At 37.3% G+C, this 16,445-nt stretch overlaps 1 long non-coding RNA gene across 1 annotated transcript; it reads right to left on the bottom strand.

The window, feature by feature from the left end:
• Nucleotides 1–4,567: 4,567 nt before the first annotated feature.
• LOC120277073 lies at nucleotides 4,568–5,665 on the bottom strand. Its single transcript, XR_005541457.1, has 3 exons — nucleotides 5,586–5,665; nucleotides 5,066–5,121; nucleotides 4,568–4,707 (listed from the first exon to the last, which is right to left on the bottom strand). It is a non-coding gene; the product is annotated as an uncharacterized LOC120277073 (long non-coding RNA).
• Between the last annotated feature and the right edge of the window lie 10,780 nt (nucleotides 5,666–16,445).

Below are 16,445 nucleotides of genomic sequence, written 5' to 3' on the forward strand. Positions count from 1 at the left end.
TTGTTAAGCTTCAAGAATTCCATGATGAAGGAGGGCATAAGAAAGTGAATGCCTATATCAAGCAATGCCTCATGAATGGCAAAGGACATACCAAGGGCGAAACAAAAAGGACAACCAGGATGACCAGGAAGACTAATCCTCCAGTCGAAAGGATGGAATACTGAGCTTTGAAACTTTGAACATCACTCTCATTAAGAGGGGTTGGAAGACAGACACCTATTATGAAGTGAGATTGAGGCCCAAAGGCTCTAACAGGTCTACTAGTTTGCTTTGTTCGAGCAATGATAAGATGAAGCTAAAATATATATATATATATATAAATTAATTAATTAATTAATAAATTAATCAATTAAATAAATAATTAAATAAATAAAAAACTTTAGGATGGCGGAAGGACGCTAGAAGAAAGAAAAAAGAAAATAATTAATTAATTAATTAAGAAAAACCTTCAAACATCAGAGATACGAAGTGACTTGCAAAAATCTTTAATGACCACTGGAAGAATGTTGAAAAATACTTTAACTCAGCTACCCAAAGTGATGCCAAAAATCTTTAACTTCAATGGAGGCTGTGTGATTCTGAAAGTGGGGTGGAGATTTCCTTATATGGAGGTAGAAAGATAAGAGTTTAAATTTGAGTTAAACTCAATAAGAAAAGGATAAATCTTTATCCAATTATAAAGATAAAGTCAAACATATTAGAGCTTTTTTCAACCATATTATCATGATAGGGATAAATTTAAATTAGTTGTACCTTATCTGCGGATAAAGTTAATTATTATTATTATCAGGATAGGTTTAAAAGAAGTTTGAAGCAGATAAAACCTACCTCCATCTTTAGGATTCTAAAGGTAGAAGTGGGGAGTAACTGATGTAGATTAAGCAAACTTCCATTAAACCATATAATACCCCACTATCTCACATCACACCCACGATCTTGAACATGTAAAACATTTACTTGTCATATGACTATTAATTCTACAGATATAAATAGCCTTCCTCACCTAAACTAGGGGGAGGGAGGCTTTTCGGTGGGACATCAAAGGGACACTAGCATTTAATCTTCACTGACTTAGTCATTGGAGTGTTTGTGGGGAATATTTCCAACATTGTTACAGATCTTGGCATCTTAAGAAGGAAGAGACTCCAACCCCTTTGTTCAACCTCCGAGTTCGAAGCTCTACAAGTTCAAGGTCAATCTCCAATAAATTCACTGCTGTATTCGGCCAACAACAAATTTATTATTAGATACTAGAAACATAGATTGGCTAAATATTCTAACATGTATTTTATTGGAGATATACACTAACAATTGGTTTTCCAAATATTGTTTTCAAGGAATAAACAAAATTTAGATAGATTTACTACATTTAAAAGTCTCAATAGTCCATAACCATTAATTTAATAATTGATAACCATTAATTTAATAAATATTAATGTAAATATAAACTGTAATTTTTTATTGTATTAACTTAAGATTTCGTGTTGAATCGAGCTCAATTGACGCTTAGTTTTGCATCTAAATATTGTATTATACTACACTAAAATATTTGATATATTTGTGTGTAGAAAATGTAATAAAAATAATAATTATAAAGCCAAAGGCCTTTTGGTTTAGTGGCACTATCCCCATTATGCAAATATTTTGTTTGTGGGATGTGCATTGCCCAGATTTGAAACTCATTGAATGCAGCGGTGTCAAGGGTTTCTGGCTGTGAATGCTGGCTTACAATCCAATTAACTTGTTAGCAGAGTAAGGATGCATGGGCATGCCATTATTGCCTTATGTGTGTATGTCCCCGACTTTACATGTGCTTGTCATATTTCGTTTAAATAAATAAAAAATATAATATTATTTTCCGAGTATAGGATGGCATTATAGTATGATGTGTTAAATATCGATAGTGGGACGTAGAAAATGGGAATATAATAAAGATAATAAAATAGAATAGTGAGGAGAAAAAACATTGGTGAGATGAAATGATTAAAGTAAAAAGGGAGAAGAAATGAAGAAATGAAAAGGGAAATAACAAGTAGGAAAAATAATCATGAAAAAATAAATAAAAATAAAAGTAGGAGGAAGAATGAACAAGATGAAAGTATGAAATTAAAACTTTTCTTAAGGTTCTCATTTTGGAGTGATCCCGAGATCAACAGTTGTTTGGCCTATTGGTATCGGGTCCCTTGTGTAAGGTTTTCATTTTAGAGGGGTCTCGAGATCGAAACCTATGCAAGGCAAGGGCAAGGTGTTGTTGAGCTTAAGAGTGAGCTCCACATCTACACCCGTCCCTAACTTAAACCTTATATGGGGGTGCTTATCATCTAGTGTTAAAAAAAAACTTTTATTAAGTGCAATTCTCTAGGAGGCTTTAACCTAGATCCTCAAACTCGAAGAATTTGAAAATTCCTAGTCATGACAATGTTGCGGAATGAATGTATGGTTGGATTAAGATAACCACATTCTTAATAGTGTTTCCCTCCAGATTATTTTTGATTTTTATTAAAATTAATTATATATTTTTTCTTTGGATATGTACAATGCTGGACATTAAAAGAATTAAGTTGGATAACTTTACATTAACCGAATGTAGTTTGGTCTTCTTTGGTTCTCTCACCATTGATTTTGGTGAAGCAATGCCAAATATTGAACTAGCTAAAGAACTTAACCCCAACCCATGTTCCTATGTGTCATCTATGATGGATATTGTCTTCCAATAATTTATCTCTCAAGAACCACTTTCTATTCATTTATTGTAATTATTCTTTATTTCTTTCTTTATTTCCTTTTTGGTTAAGCCTTATATTCACTGTTAGTGGACTTTCATGCCTTACTCCTAGCCTATTAGTTACATCATTTTTTTTTTCTTTAAAGAGGTAACTGAGTGGCTGGTACACCCTAGGATTATAGATAAGTTTATCAAGAAATGAAAATTGGAGCTGTTACACTGCTTTATTAGCTACTTTGGAAGGTCCCTTCCATGATGGAATAATTACAACTCAGGAGAACTTCAGGCTTGGCAACAAGTTTATTTGCTAGTATGTTCCATTCTTTAGCAATTGACTTGATTCTCAGATTCTTCGCAACCATCATAAATTTTTGAATGCTGCCAACTCCATCTTTACTTCACTCTTAGTAGGAATCCCTTGTACTTAGAACCACATGGGTCAACTCAGCATCATAAGTGAAAATACAACCCACACTTATCTTCTGATTAGCAACAATCACTAAAACCAGATCCATGACCAAAACATCAGTTTCAGATTAGTTTCTATCTAAACTTGATGACAACCTATAATTAAATTTCTCATATTAGATGTAGTCACAACAAATCCTAAACTACCTACTTCATTCATAAACAACCAAAAAACATATGTGAATAGCTGGTTATCAGCAAAGCATTGGCTTGGTTTATAAGAAACTTCACCATTTTACAATTAAACCCTTTTCTATACTCCTTAATATTCTTAATGACACAATTACAAATCCATTTCAAGTCTTATTGAGCTTCCCTAAATATAAGGTCACACCTCACCTTCCACAACACCAACAAGAAAATTTATTCTGGAACCTAAAGCCTTATTGATTAGGCGCCAAATTGCATTAATCTTGGGTCAATTATGAAATAGGGTATCAATCCATGAGGAACTTGGAATTACTAGTACTAATTTAAAACTCACAAATTAGCATAGACTAAGATCAAAGGTGTCAAACAAAAGTGAAAACTAGAAACTAAAATAACCTAGTGGCAAATCAAGAATATAAGAGAGGCGTTCAGGCTTAGGTTTTCCCTAGGGTTTGATGAAGCTCTAGACAAGCTTGCATTGAAACTTGTAATACAATGAACTAGGAAAGTTCCTAAATCATATTGCTCTTTTCACAAGACAAACAACAACTAGTGTCACACCCCTACCCTAGTCGAGCACGTGGCAATCGCCACTACAACAAGGAGTGGACCCTATAGTGCTCCACCTCCTAGTCACCGTAAGGCTCAAAATAACCCTGCTAACACAACTAACTAAAAAAGAAGCCAATAAAAATAACAGAACCATCTAGGGTTCCAATTACAACTAGATAGTCCAAATACAAAATGCAGGAACAATGCACACAAAATCAGGTCCAGTAGATCCATAAAGTTTACATGCACACTTCACACTAACCTAAACAAGGGGAAATGTAGGCCACTCTATTGCTTGCCCAGCACAACTCAGTCCAACATTGCAGTCTGAGAAAGAAGAAAGAAGAGTGATGAGTAATAGACGTTACCCAGTGAGTGGTGACAACATAGATATAACTGAGTAGTACAACATTTCCAATAGTAGTTACCATAATAATAGTAACATATAAAAGGAGTTCCAAGTATTCAACAGATTAACAAATAGTACAATGATTTAGAAATAGTACAAGTAAATAACATTTTCCAACACATCGAGCACCGCTCAAAATACAGGCTGGCCTCAAACAATTCCCAAGTTAATCGTGGCCGCGACTAGCTACTGGACCACCAAGGTGTTTTAAGATTTTTAAAATTCAAAAATGTTTCCTTCCTTGGTGTTGGGCACTGAGATCCCCGTATGGTGACCCCGGGTTTCTTACATAAAAGACCCCCCTATTAATGGCTCTGCACACCTGTTGATCAGGGTAAACTCAAGGTTGACTACGCCGCCTCCAATCAGGTCGGACAGTGGAACCCCACACTGCAGTGTCGGACTGAAGTCCGTTGTCACCATCAAAATCCATATGCCACAATGCAATTTTTTTCCAATTCCAACTCGAGGAATAAAGCATATGATGTGTAAATATGAAAATATACATCAATCTATATTTCATTTGCATGTAAATACATTTACATGTAAACATGCTTCTTTCAAGATAAATACGCATAAGTATACTAGAATCATTTTTGCCAAATAACTCCATGCTCAAAATATCTATATATGTATATATAACAAATGAAATCTGATTTATCAACAAATTTATGATATAAAAATATATAAAAAAAACTATAATACTCTTATTAAATATATGTAATTACGAATTAAACCACTCACAGAACCAGTCGTCTTACCTCGAGACGCACTCACTGGTCGGCATTTTAATTCCCCTTGGAAGATGCCTCACCACCTAGAATCAAGTAGGGAATCTAACAGCCAATGAACACAAGAATGGAAACTAAAATGCATGCGAATGCAATATTACATGTCGAACATGTAACTCTAGGGTTTTAGGGGAAAATGACATCATTTAGGACACAAACGACATCAAACCAAAGTAAAACTAGTTCCAATGGATTCCAAGTAAGAAAGACTTCGATTTGGACTGAAAAAATACAAGAAAATGCCAAGTTTTTTTTGATGCTACAGTAATTTCGGGTTTGCTATAGTACTACAGTAAACCGGCCCTTAAACAATGGTTTCTTGCCGATTTACAACACCAAATCATGAAATTTCTTTACAAACATTCACAAAAATGAATAACAATGACACTTGCTTTGATTTGAGCCCAAAAACAACTCAAATCAAAGTTTATTTCTAGGTTTTCAAAGATTTCAAAAATGATGAAATATGAGAAAAATACGAAGGAAAAACCTTGAATTGAAGCCTTATGAAGCTCAAGAGAATGAGAGGAATAGAATAGGAGCGTTGATTCGCCGAAAAAAACCTTGCCGACAAATTTTTTTTTTCAAGGATTGGGTTTCGGCCGAATGAAGAAGAAAAAAATGAAAACAAAGAAGAAGAGAAAGAAATGAGAAATAGAGAAGGCCACGTTGCTTCTCTTATCCTCATTCAAAATTTTTTTTTAAAGAAAAAAAGGAAATGACCACAATGCCCTCATAATAGAAAAATGGAAGGAAATGAGTCCAAAAGACTGTTATGCCCCTGGTTTTTGGCTGATTTTCACACACAACCTACTGTGCAATCATGTAATGATGCCACTAGTGCTAAATGACCATTTTACCCCTAATGTATGCACAAAAAAAATAAAAAAAAGCATGAGGTCAAAAATCAGGACAGTGTATCACAACTAGTTACATATAGCACTGATAAGGACTACCCTATGATTGCAATGCACTCTATGAACTCTTTCAAGAGAAAACATGGGTTCTAGGAAATAGATAATTCTTCTCGTAAAGCAATTACCCCTAATCCTACACGGAGTAAGAATCAAAATCCCTTCCTGAAGCTTATTCCTTATGAGTGCATTACACATGAAAACCTTAATGTTAACTTGCAAAAAAAACAAGGGGAGAAATCTCCTTCCCAAAGTGTCACGCTTGTCTCACAGGACCGGCACACGACAACTGCCACAATAACCCGAGGAAGGACACACACACCATTCAACCCTTGAGTCGCCATAAGGCAAACAATTTTTCTGGATTTGCACAATTTTATACACGGTATCACAGATACGGGTCATACAAAATAGGGAACAAGATGAGCACAACGAAAGTAAAACTTCCATGAACATGATGCTAGGATTCCAAGAGATGTACAAGTAACAAGTACAACCAAGGTTTCTAATGAAATGGTTAAGAATGCAAGTAATACAAATACAAAGTTAAAGACACTAGTGGATCCATTCTCCTTATACAATGCAACATGCTAAAAAACAAACATATATCAAGACACGAGGTGAAGATGGATGAAAACTAGTAGTTGCCGAACATTTCACCTCACCACGACTCCGCTAAACACTATAGCTTAGAAAGAGGGGAGAGGGGTGAGTAACTAAAGTCACTCAGTGAGTGGATTAGCACAGTTTTAAAAGGATATGAAACCACAACATTTAAATCAAGATAAATAAGCTTTTATAAGTACATATATATATATATATATAACTCCAAAATATTTCAGCATATATAATCATATTAACATATGTATATATATATATACATAGGTTCCAAAATGAGCATAAGAATAAATCTAATCAGCTGAAGCTTCCAACAATTACCAATAACAATTTTGGTTTAAAAACAACCTTTAAAAGAAATCATATTGAATCACATCACAAAATTGTTAACAATATGTAATATGAGATTCCGAAACTAAATAAAAACATAAAAGTTCACAATTTAAAGATTCATTTCAAGAAATTATGGTTTTTCAAAATAATAGAGTGAAAACACTCTCCAAGATTAGCTACTATCATGTGGTGATCTACGGGTTCTCAATGTAATGTCCCGTCTGGACTTCTATGGCTACCCAAATCAGGTACCAAACATGAACCTGGTCCACCACATCGCCTCCCATTAGGCCGGACCATGAGACCCATTGTTGTAGTAGTGGGTAAAAACCTCTTCACCATCAAAATCACATCTCGTCCTACGTCTAGAATGTAACCCATTTCATGTATATGTTCAGACCGTCAGCCATTTGAATACTACAATTTAGGTTTAAACATATCAAAGTGTCCACCTTTAGGACAAACATTCACATTTCAAGATTGAAAGTCATTTTCAAAATAATAGATGTCAAAAGCATGAGACGCTAGGGCTAAGGCTCCGATCACCATCATCAAACCAAATCAAATATATATACATATATAATTATATGATGGAATACCTCAAGTCAAGTTTTTCATATTTAAAAGTCTAAACCAATAAAATTCATGGTTCAATATCCCACATTAATCATGTTTTGCAAAATCAACAGTATTCAACAAATCATTCAATCTACCCACAAACTTGAAACATAAGTTTATATGCATTCACAAGAATAATATAGTTGCAAGTCACCAACACTTCGAAAATATGAAATACTGTTATGAACAAATAATACTTATAGAGAAAATCAATCAAACTAAATCGTCCAAAAATGAAAGAATGATAATAAAGATTGTCATTAGAATTTACAAACATCACAAGCAAATATATGAACCAATTTAATTTTTAAAGAACCTTGCATTAAAGTCGACATTTCCACTTACATATCCAAGAATTTTATGTAAACATTCAATAACATAATAAACAATTTTAAACTAATACAAACATTGATTTAAATACGATAAAGCAAAGAACAATTTAATCAAATGATTAAAAGCATTTAAAATCCTAATAGAACTATGCCTTTCAACACAACCCACTTACAAACTTAGGAGGTTAAACTCCACAAGGGTGCTATTCCTCCTTCGGCTCCTTGTCTCGAGCCGAGCTTTCACCGCCTAAGACCACACAAACACAATGTAAAGAATTCAACAAAAGAATGATTAAAAACAAGATGAAATGCAGGATGTGCTATTACCCTAAAATTCAATGCAAGTGTAATTGAGGCTTAGGGAGGGCTCAAACTTCAGCCCAATGAGTTCTAAGGAATTTCCATAGATATCAAGTCCATTCTAAACCAAGGAAACAAGAGAAAGAAGCAAGATTCATCGCCACTATAATAAAGCTACAATACCATGGTTTCCAGCAGAATAAAGGTCCATGGATTCAACAAGATTGAAGGAAATAAGGAAATACATGCTCTCCACCCACTCCTAACACTCATCATACAAGAATGGAGACCAAAAATCAAGCTCTCATGCCCATCTACCATAAACCTAGGTCTAGCAATCAACATACAAACAAGAGCATGAAGAACAAGGAGGAGGAAGATGACATACCTTGCTAATTCGATGAAGTAGAGGAAATGATGAATAAACCTACCACAAGAGTAATAGAGAAGAGATCAAGGGTTTGGGTTTCTTCCATTCAAGGAAGATGAAAATGAAAGGATGAAAGGTAAAGGAAGGGGATAAAGAAATGGTAAGGGTTGATAAATGACCAAAATACCCTTGTTTTGTGGCCTGGAAAAGCCTTACACTGGAGTGTATCGCATCTACACAGCCATGTATCACCAAATGTAATTGCTACAGTAACATATTCCTTCTACAGTGCTATTGTAATAGTATCACTATTACAGTACCATTATTCTGAATTCCAGAGAGTTACACAGGTAGATATACAATTACATGGTCGTGTACATGCCCATGTACACGCTTGTATACCTTTATGATTAATTTCTAAGTTTTTTAGAGAGTTACATGAGCAGGTACATGGTTACACAGTGTGTACATGCCCATGTAATTCTCTATCTGTATTATGAATTTTAAGAGGGTTACACGATTGCTACAGTACTACTGTTATAGTAATACGGTTACACAAGCTATTTATGGGGGTAAGAATGAGGTCGTAAGAAGCTGGAGATGAGAATTCGCTTAAGCTCTGCCTATAAGGTCTTCTTCTTGGGGGTTATAGTCCAGCTTACAACCTTAAGCATTGGATCATAAGCTTCTGTGTGTGGTGCTTGCGATATTCCTTGCGGGTGTATGGCATGCCCATGTACTCCTCTGCTTAACCCTTACGTCCAAGCTTATAGACGTAAGTCTTGTCTGTAAGTCATTCTGTTAGGACATTATGCTTTTGCTTACGAGCAAAAACATGTCTGCAAGGTCTTCTGTCTGAGGCTTATAGTAATAAGCAGTGGCTATAAGTGGATTGTAAGGTGCCATTTGGCTTGGTATCTTGTTCTTGATGCTGAAGGAGATCTGATAAGTGCGTGTTTACACATGATTTATTATGGTATTTTGTATAGATCGAGCATGGTTTTTATTAGATATGCTTGCTTATATTGTGTGTATTTCATTCTTTTGTGCAAGTAGGGTGTGTGAAGGCCATTTTAGAAGATATGAAGTAATGATGGCAGGGTGGAGCACTTTTGGAGCTTTTTTGTAAGCCACAAGGGCAATCACATGGGCTTAAGAAACTCAAATGGGTGTGTGTGCCAACTTCTGGGAGTTTCAAAGTAATTTTCAATCTCCAGAATGACGCAGAGGGTAGTCATTCTAGTGATGTGTTGAGAGACCCACTCGGGTTAGATTCACCAAGGTTAGAAAGAGTTGAGAGGATGAGACTTGAGGTAGAGGAGTGTCCATTTTTCCTTCAGATTTGATTAATCCTACCTTTGTATTCCTTCGAGTTTTATGCAATCGTATGAACTCTAGTGAAGAGAGAGATCACCATAGGGGTGGTCAAGCTTGCGCTTCTTAAGCTTGACACACCACTTGCGACACATGCAAGGGGTGGTCAAGCTTCAAGGGGTGGTCAAGCTTCTGCTTCTTTTTGTTTCAAAATTTCTTCATTTGACTCCCTAAAAATTGCTTCAAATTCCTAACATGTTAAGCACAGTTTTCTAAATAAATAATTAAATACATAGCAATTGAATATATAAAATAATACAAAGTATGTTGAACTATGCACTTTTCATGCATTTTTGTAGAATGTGAGTCTATGCCACCCAAGTTTAGAATTGGAGCATTAAAACATGGTTCGAAAATGAATCCAACAAATTAGGCTTAATAACATCATCAGTTTTACAGAGAAACTGAACTACCAGGAAGAATTAACAAAAGGATTTATATTCCAAACTTGAAAAGGACTGTAATTACGATTTAAAATATTTACCCAATTAGCCTCCTTAGCATTGAGAAGATCGAATACATTCTTAGCCATTAACGAAGTGTGTAATATGTTGTTGTTTATAAGCTCTTACAACATATGTCAGCGGTGTGCTTATCACATAAAGACATATTTATCTAATTTCTATTAATATTGCAATATATCAACAACCTTGACCTAGGAAAGTGAGGACACAATTGGGATTATAAGGGGGCACTTCTAATTGAAATAAAATTTGAGCTTTTAGTTTTGAAGACTCTCCTTTTCATCATATGCTAACTTTCTAATAATTGAAGAAGACTTTCTATAGCTAACATAAATTAAAAACCAAAGAATAATTAATTAATTAAAAAAAAACATAATGAACACTGCAGAAATCATGTGGAGCAATCGTTGATGATTAGAGACCACAAAAAAAAACAATGTGTGGTACATAAAGGAGAAGCATGATTAAAACACTACCTTGGCAAATGATAGTTGAGAGCCATTCCTTGGTCCACCATCATCAGGTCGCAAGGATATCCAAGCCAAAGTTCTCTCTCAAACTCATATGAGACTGTTTTACGAAATAAAACAGTTACTTTGTGTTAGAATATAATTAATTTAGTTTATTTTCTTCTTATTTCAGATTATCATTATCATTTTATATATAGTTTGCCATAAATATTATTATCTTATATAATACATATGAGCTCATACAGTGTTAATCCATTGGTTTGTCACGTAGACTTTTATTAATTAATTAATGTGTTTTATGGAGCTTATTATCATTTTGTTTTGTCCAGCTCTCATCTTACAATCCGAAGGGCCCCAAAGGTTCGTTAGAATTTTTTTTCATTTTCTTCTTCATTAGAAAAAAACTGCTTTTGAAAAATATTTTTGTGCATGAAGATATGCTTCTCACTATTGCACGTGTCCTCTCAAAGCATTTAGGCTGGTGGGTTTGGATGTATTTGTGAAAAATAAGTAGTTAATTTTTTTAATAAATCAGTACAAACCACAAATTCAAACATTCAACTTTTGAGTTGGGGGAGATTCAAACCTTATATTTAACTCCAGTGAGGAATAAAATACCAACTCATCTATTGTGGAAATGATAATAATTATTTGATTTATCCTTTTAAAAGTACTTGTACTTTTATTTGTTGTGAACAAATATTTTTGAAAGAAGGCTTTTAAAAAATAAAACTTAAAAAAAAACCAACGATCATAAAAAATAAACTTATTTTAAACCGTATTCAATTTTATTCACTAATGATATTCTACTAAAATGCATGCAATTATTATGTTAAAAAATTAATAACTATTTTTTTTTCCCAAATGCCTATTATTAAATAATTTTTTTTTTATTTCTTCAGAAACCATCAAGTTGGTATTTCTCATGGCAACAAATTAAATATTTATTTCACAAACACATCCAAGCAAGATCACAGTAAAAAATCTCTACTCTATTTGCGGAGCTAGAGCAACAAGCCTTAAGAAGAAACCTACTGTTAGAGAAAGAGAGGAAGAGAGAATGCTTGAACCATCTATCTCAATGGACAATCTCATGTATAAATAGATAATGAAGCGTATAAATATGTATAGTGTACATGATCTATACTCAAGATATACATACACATAGATACATGTATCTAACACCCCTCCTCAAACTCAAGACGGATCGTACGTCTGGAGTTTGGATAACATGAAAAGATGCTGATCGCGAGTCTGTGCTTTGGTGAAGAAGTCGCCTACCCGAACCTCCGTGGGAAGGTAATGAAGAGACACCGTCTCGAGAACGAACATGACATCGAGTGAAATGGGCATCCACTCCAATGTGTTTGGTCACTCATGCTTGATCGGGTCGCAGCAATCAAGAGCCCCAAAGACTATCACAGAGTGAAGAGGAATAGGGGAGGTATGCAATATCCCAAAGTCCTCGTGAGGATCGAGCGAAGCCGCAGTACCTCCCTGAACAAGAGAATCTAAAGCACGAACCTCAGCCTCAAGATCGGACTTGGCGATCAGATCTGTTTTCTTAGTCTTCCAAACAATGAGAGAAGACCCAAGAAAGATACAGAATCAAAGGATGTAGAAGTCGATCATCGTGGGAACTAGCCCAAGTAGCATCGGAATAGGCTCAGAGTCAAGAGTAGAATGACGTGAGTAGAATAGACCACGAGATGCAGTACCACGAAGATAGCGCAATACACGGAGTAGATGTGCATAATGAATAGAAGTGGGAGCCGCAACAAACTGACTCAGAATATGGACTGCATGAGAAATGTCAGGACGTGTGACAGCCAAGTAAACCAAACTGCCAACAAGATGCCGATATCGAGAGGGATCAGGTAAAGGAGTCCCATCAGAAGCTCGGAGTCGCAAGTGAAGCTCCATGGGTGTAGCAGAGAAGGCGAGTATCGGCCAAGCCGGAGCGAGCAAGAAGGTCGAGAGTATATCGCCGAGTAAGACTGAGTAGCCATCGATCGAGAAGTGATCTCAATACCCAAGAAGTAACGAAGTGGACCCAAATCGGTCATCAAGAATGTCTCACAGAGTTTCTGCTTCACAAAGGCAATGTGAGCAGGGTCATCTCCAGTAAGAATCATGTCATCCACATAGAGGAGAAGAATAGTGCGGCCACGAGGTGAAGAATGAACAAAGACTGCCGAATCATGAATGCTCGAAGTGAAACCAGCCGCCTCAATAACAGTGCTGAATCTCTCAAACCAGGCTCGTGGAGCCTGTTTAAGACCATAAAGAGCACGGCGAAGTCGACAAATAGTCCCTGGAGGCACCCGAAGACCAGGAGAAGGAGTCATATAAACTTCCTCCTTTAAGTCACCGTGAAGAAACGCATTCTTCACATCAAGCTGATGTAGAGTCCACTCTCGAGCAGCTGCAACAGCAATCAACGTATGTACAGTATGCATGTGGGCGACAGGGGCAAAGGTCTCCTTATAGTCACGACCATGCTCCTACTGGAAACCACGAGTAACCAGACACGCTTTATAGCGCTCGAGAGACCCATCAGAACGAGTCTTCACCCTGTAAATCCAGCGGCATGTGATCGGAGTAGCATGAGAAGGGAGGGGAACTAAATCCCAAGAATGAGTCTGGGACAAGGCATCAAGCTCCTCAGCCATGGCAGTACGCCACTTAGGTGACTGCACCGCCTCTCTGTAGGTACCTGGCTCAAGGACATGCGAGACACTAGTGCTAGCAGTAGCATAACGGTCAGGAGGATGTAAAGTGGATCGATCACGTAGAATGTAAGTGTGAGAGGGTACCTCAGGATCAGGATCAGCAGTAGAAGGAGTGTCAGAGAGGACCGGCCGAGGTGAAGATGCTGTAGGTTCCCGACGATGATAAGTGTAACGAATATGAGGACGTGCTGAAGGAAGTGAGGAGGAATCTACAGATAAGGAGGGAGATGGAATAGGAGATGAGGGAGAGAGAATCTCTGGAGAGGGAGGACATGGGAGAGAAGTAGTGGAAGTTGGGGGAGTATCCTCAGTGGATGAGAGAGGAAAAAGGAAAGAAAGAGGAACAGTGGGAGAAGTAGATGTAGTAGAAGGGGGGGAAGCATAAAAAGGAGTGGTCTCATCAAACATAACATCTCGAGAGATGCGAAAGCGACGAGTGACTGGGTCATAACAGCGATATCCTTTGTGTTCAAGACTGTATCCCAGAAAAACACAAAGAACCGACTGAGTGGTGAGTTTTGTTCGCTCCCGAGGTGAGAGTAAGACAAAACAACGACAACCAAAAGCACGAAGATGATCAAAGCGAGGGGGAGTTCCATGTAGGGACTCACCGGGACTACGACCCTGAAGCTGGGATGAGGGTTGCATATTAATAAGGTAGACAGGAGTGTGAACAGCATCAGCCCAGAAGTGAGGAGGAAGAGAGGCGCCAAGCAGGAGAGCTCGGGTCGTCTCTAAAATGTGGCGGTGCTTGCGCTCAGCGACCCCATTCTGAGGATGAGCCCCAGGACAGGATAGTTGAGGCAAGGTGCCCTCAGAAGACAAATAGGTACGAAAAGCATGAGAGGTGTATTCTCCGCCAGAATCAGACCGAAAGGTCTTGATAGAGGCAGAGAACTGAGTGTGCACCATAGCAGTAAAAGAGCGATATATAGATAAAAGCTGACTACGATGATGCATAAGATAAACCCATGTAAAACGCGTGTGATCATCAATAAAAATAACATAATATCGATTGCCACCTTTAGATACAAACGGAGCAGGACCCCAAACATCAGAGTGAATAAGGTCGAAAGGGGCACTAGTTTGAGACTGACTCAATGGATAGGGACGCTGTAACTGTTTGCCAAGTTTACAGCCAAAACAAACAACATCAGAAGGAGGAGAGACTGCTCCTAGGATGCCCTGACTGATAAGAGAAGACATACGAGACTGACACAAATGACCAAGACGATGATGCCACAGATGATGAGATATAGTAGCAGTATAACAATGAGAAACAGACCTGTTGGAAGAGGGAAGACGAAGGGAATCCAGAGCATATACTCCACTATGGCGGCGGCTAGCTCCAATCACCGTTCCACTGTGATCCTGCACACGACATGAGGTTCGGTCAAAAATAACCTGACAGTCATAATCAGTGAGTTGACTAACAGACATAAGGTTCATGGATAGGTGAGGAACATGTGATACAGAAGGGACAGAGAAAGCACTAGTGGAGAGATGACCAGTGGAAGAGACAGGTAAAAGTGTGCCATCAGCAATGCGAACACTAGTATGAAGGGAAGGATGATGAGGATGGTGAAGATAAGTGGCATCATGTGTCATGTGAAAACTAGCACCAGAGTCAAGAAGCCAAAAAGGACAGGAACTACCTAGAGTGAGTGGAGTAACCTGAGCCGAACGTGCCTGACCAGTAGAGATGTCGCTCAGATGCGACTGCTGAAACTGACGAAGCATCGCCAATAGCTGCTGCTGATCAACAGGAGAGAGAGAAACAGTCGAAGTCGATGCTGAGTGCGTCGGAGGAGGAGGTGTGGGAAGGAGCGGAGGAGTCGGTGTTGAAGTCATACGGGGAAGGCCTCGCTGCTTCTTCCGGCAGTCACGCTCAATGTGTCCCGTATTGCCACAATAGTAGCAAGTCACAATCTTCTTCGGCCGCTGAGAAGGCCGAGAAGCAGCAGAAGTAGAAGAGGACGGGGTAGCCGGTGAAGGAGCAGGATGATTCTACGGCGCGGATGATTATTTGTCAGACTGTTACCATTGATATTCGCACTCATATTGCAGACCTACCCACTGCTCGTGCAATGTGGAGCCTTGGAGCGACGTTACTGCGGTTCCAGTCAGGCACAGATCTATACCTTATATCAGACCCTTGACACTCTGCATCAAGGGGAGGATACCGTTGATCAGTACTACAGTCGATTTTGTGGGTTATGGCGCCAGATTGATGCCCTTACACCTTCTCACTGTCCTACCCATACTGCTCTGATACCATGTTAGAGAAAGAGAGGAAGAGAGAATGCTTGAACCATCTATCTCAATGGACAAGCTCATGTATAAATAGATAATGAAGCGTATAAATACATATAGTGTACATGATCTATACTCAAGATATACATACACATAGATACATGTATCTAACACCTACAACTAATTGTAATCTTTTGTTTAAGATGGCAAACGATATTCATGCCTCCCTTCATCTAATCTTTGGCATTCTTCCTTATAGTAACTAATAGAACTTCTAAATTTTCTTTTATAGAGTAACTAATAGTATTCTTAAATTGGTTGATTTAGTAAGTGACTCAAATATTTTAGTACAAATGCCGTCCTACCACAAGGACTAGCTTCCGGAATTATACGAAATTAAAAAATATTCAAAATTATAACTTCAAGAAAACAATAAGATTATATAAGGTTGATCACACAGAATCAATGGAATGCCACATAAAAAAAAACTAAATTAATACATTCTCAAATATTGAATACTTACATATCTAAATCCACAAAGCTTTTTTATCTGTAGCATTTTCATTGTTTCT

This window comes from Dioscorea cayenensis, chromosome 15, assembly GCF_009730915.1.
Source record: "Dioscorea cayenensis subsp. rotundata cultivar TDr96_F1 chromosome 15, TDr96_F1_v2_PseudoChromosome.rev07_lg8_w22 25.fasta, whole genome shotgun sequence".
Classification (NCBI taxonomy): Eukaryota; Viridiplantae; Streptophyta; class Magnoliopsida; order Dioscoreales; family Dioscoreaceae; genus Dioscorea; species Dioscorea cayenensis.